The following is a 3,312-nucleotide window of genomic DNA, read 5'->3' as shown; positions in this document are numbered from 1 at the left end:
CAAACCCTCCTTTTTAGACCCAAACCCTCCTTTTTAGACCCAAACCCTCCTTTTTAGGCCCAAACCCTCATTTTTTGGACCCAAACCCTCCTTTTTAACTTCCCCAAACCCTCCTTTTTAACTTCCCCAAACCCTCCTTTTTAGGCCCAAACCCTCCTTTTTAACTTCCCCAAACCCTCCTTCAGGGACCCCAAATCCCCCTCTTTAGGACTCAGCCTGCAGGGTGAGTCTCAGACCTCCCAAGCCTCCAAAAAGCCATTTTTTTTTAAGGGGGAAAAAAATCCCTCCGTGTTTGGCACCGAAGCACCTTTTGAGGGCAGAAAACCCCCCCCAATTTTGGGGCTCAAAATAGGTAATAATAATAATAATAATAATAATAATAATAATAATAATAATAATAATAATAATAAACAATAATAAAAAATTAATAATAATAACAATAATAATAATAAAATAATAATAATAATAATAATAATAATAATAATAATTTGTGCAGGAATAAATAACTCAGTGATGGGGACTGGGGTGAGAGGGAAGAGGAAATCCCTGACGCCAGAAATCGCTGGAGAATTTGAAGCAAATGCTGGAAAAAGGCGAGAGAGGGGATGAGAAGGAATTTTTGCAGGGATAGGGAAGGACATCCCGACTCCCCCAGGGCACTGGGATTGTTGGGAGATGGAGCCCCTTCCTTCCCCCCAAGGACATTTCCCGGTTCTGCTGCTCCGTCCGGAGTTATCCCTGAAATTTTTTTGGGGGAAGGAAAAGGTAAAAAAAAACAGGAGAGAAGGGAAAAGGAAACGCCCAACGTGGGGCTCGAACCCACGACCCTGAGATTAAGAGTCTCATGCTCTACCGACTGAGCTAGCCGGGCTCCTGCTGGGTTTTGGGTGAAACAGACCCTTAAAATCCGATTAAAATCGGGAAAAATGGGATTTTTCGGGGTGGGAATTGGTTTGTCTGGGGACGGGATCCTCGGCAGAGGGGAGCCGGTGTGGTCGAACTGGAAGAAAAAAAAAAAAACAAAATTAATTTTTAAGCTAAAAATTTAAATTATTATCGCTTTTAAGGCCAGAAAAAGCGACTTTCCCTGACCGGGAATCGAACCCGGGCCGCGGCGGTGAGAGCGCCGAATCCTAACCACTAGACCACCAGGGAACTTGTAAATTGCGGTAGATTTACTGATCCTAGTCCTTTTTTACCCAGAATTAACCACCCGAAACCGCCGCCTCCCACCAGAACCAGAAAACTCTCTTTTTTTAAATTTTTTTTCTTTTTTTTTTTTTTTCTCCCCCAAGGGGATTAAAAAAGAGATTAAAAGCAAGAAAAATAGGGGGGGAAAAATAGATTTTTTTTTTCCTCCCCTTCTCCACATAACCCCCCAAAAAGGGGCACAGAAAGTTTGGGTCGAATTTCGGGTTAAAAAAAGGGGTCTCCGCGTGTTTCCTCCCTTCCTCTTTTGGCATCAAAACGGTAAAATCCCGGCGGGGGTCCGGGACGAGGCGCTGGGGAAAAAAAATAAAAAATAAAAAATTTAAAAAAAAATGGGAAAGAGGGGGAAAAGACCCCAAAAATGGGATGTTTCTGCCTGGTTTCGAACCAGGGACCTTTCGCGTGTTAGGCGAACGTGATAACCACTACACTACAGAAACACGGGTGGGAATCGCCCCGGGGCGCCCAATTTGGGGGGATTCACCCCAAAAAAAGGTGTCGGAGCTTTCCCTCCCCCCGGGGACGCCCCCCCCGGCTCCTGCTTTCCCTTCCTAAGGGAGGAAACGCTCCCTGAAAACCCCCTCGGAAAACCTTCAAACCTTTTCGGGGGTTCCCCAAACCCCAAACCCCAAACCCCAAACCCCAAACCCCAAAAGCAAAGAGTCGGCGCCAATTATTTAATGATTAATTATTTAAGGCCCGTTTTCCAACCAAACCACTTTTAATCGTCAGCGACCCCCCCCCCCGAGCGGCCCAAAGCCTTCAATAAAAAAAAAAGGGGGGAAAAAGACTAAAAAAGGACTAAAAAAGACTCAAAAAGGCTGTTTCTGCCCGGTTTCGAACCGGGGACCTTTCGCGTGTGAGGCGAACGTGATAACCACTACACTACAGAAACGGTGGGATATTACGTCATCAATCTGGTGTAAAATCCCCAAAAATCCCCAATTCCGCCCCAAAAACCCGCCGGGAAACGCGACCCTCCCTGCCTCGGGTTCCCTTCTCATTTTAATGAATTCCTTTCTTGCTTTTAATTTTTTTTCCTTTTTTTTTTTCTTTCCTTATGGCTCTTCATTCCTTTGAGGCTTTTCATTCCCCTTAATGAACTCCCTTAATGAACTCCAGCCCCTCCTCGCGGGGCGTTCGAGAGGGCGGAAATGGGTGAAAAGCGAGGGAAATCATTTAAAAAAAACAAAAAAAAACAAACACCAAAACTCCCCCCCCAAAATCCAGTGTTTTTTTTTCCGCCCGGTTTCGACCCGAGGATCTTTCTCGCGTGGGGCGATCGTGACGACCGCGACACCACAGAAACGCCGCGGGGGGGGCGGAGGGGGGGCAAAAACGGCTTTAAAAAAATAATTTCTCCCCAAAAAGAGTAATTTTTTAAGAATAGGACGGAAAAGGGATGGCTCCCCGGGGGGAGCGCTGGTTTTTTACCCTCTCGGGGCTCGAACCCGGGCCACGCGGGGGAGGGCGCGGATCCTCTCCACGGCACCACCGAGGAGGGCCCGGGAAATCCGGGAAAAATCCGGCCCTTTGGAGATGTTCGGGATTCTCCTCCTCCTGGGGATGCCCAAAAACCCGCGAGATCGGTTCATTTTGGGGGGAAATCCCAGCTCCCTGGTGGTCTAGTGGTCAGGATTCGGCGCTTTCACCGCCGTGGCCCGGGTTCGATTCCCGGTCAGGGAACGTAGTGAGCAAAATATTTTCCAAAATTCTCGAATTCTGCCCCGTCTGGGGGTGCCTTTGTACCTCTGGACAGGAGGAGCTAAAACTCCAACCCCACGGGGGGGATGCGAACGGGTAAATTAAAATAAATCCCTTCTGCAACCTACTGCTGATTTTTTTTCCCCAGGTGCTGCAGTTCAGGAATTTGGAGGGACGCTGAGCCAAAAATTCATGGAAAAGAGTCAAAATCAACATATTTGGTGCTATAAAGGCGCTTTTTTTTTTAAATTTTTTTTATTTTTTTTGCAAGCACCACCATTACGGAATTTGGTGCCATAAATACACATTTTTTTTTTTGGGGGGGGGGAATATCGAGCCAAAAATTCACGGAAAAGGACTAAAAGTCAATACAGCGGGCGCTACAAACCCAGATTTTTT

At 46.7% G+C, this 3,312-nt stretch overlaps 5 non-coding genes across 5 annotated transcripts; 1 reads left to right on the top strand and 4 right to left on the bottom strand.

The window, feature by feature from the left end:
• Window positions 1-798: 798 nt before the first annotated feature.
• On the bottom strand, window positions 799-871 carry TRNAK-CUU. The gene has a single exon. It is a non-coding gene; the product is annotated as a tRNA-Lys (tRNA).
• A 212-nt stretch (window positions 872-1,083) lies between these two features.
• Window positions 1,084-1,155, bottom strand: TRNAE-CUC. Its single transcript has one exon. It is a non-coding gene; the product is annotated as a tRNA-Glu (tRNA).
• Window positions 1,156-1,576: 421 nt separating this feature from the next.
• On the bottom strand, window positions 1,577-1,649 carry TRNAV-AAC. Its single transcript has one exon. It is a non-coding gene; the product is annotated as a tRNA-Val (tRNA).
• Window positions 1,650-2,031: 382 nt separating this feature from the next.
• Window positions 2,032-2,104, bottom strand: TRNAV-CAC. Its single transcript has one exon. It is a non-coding gene; the product is annotated as a tRNA-Val (tRNA).
• A 719-nt stretch (window positions 2,105-2,823) lies between these two features.
• Window positions 2,824-2,895, top strand: TRNAE-UUC. Its single transcript has one exon. It is a non-coding gene; the product is annotated as a tRNA-Glu (tRNA).
• The last annotated feature ends 417 nt before the right edge of the window (window positions 2,896-3,312 follow it).

This window comes from Empidonax traillii, unplaced genomic scaffold (assembly GCF_003031625.1).
Source record: "Empidonax traillii isolate 1590-97213 ecotype Southwest subspecies unplaced genomic scaffold, ASM303162v1 scaffold2187:size33450, whole genome shotgun sequence".
NCBI classification, from domain to species: domain Eukaryota; kingdom Metazoa; phylum Chordata; class Aves; order Passeriformes; family Tyrannidae; genus Empidonax; species Empidonax traillii.
Note: the sequence above shows the minus strand (reverse complement) of the source record. Positions and strands in the feature narration are given on the sequence as shown.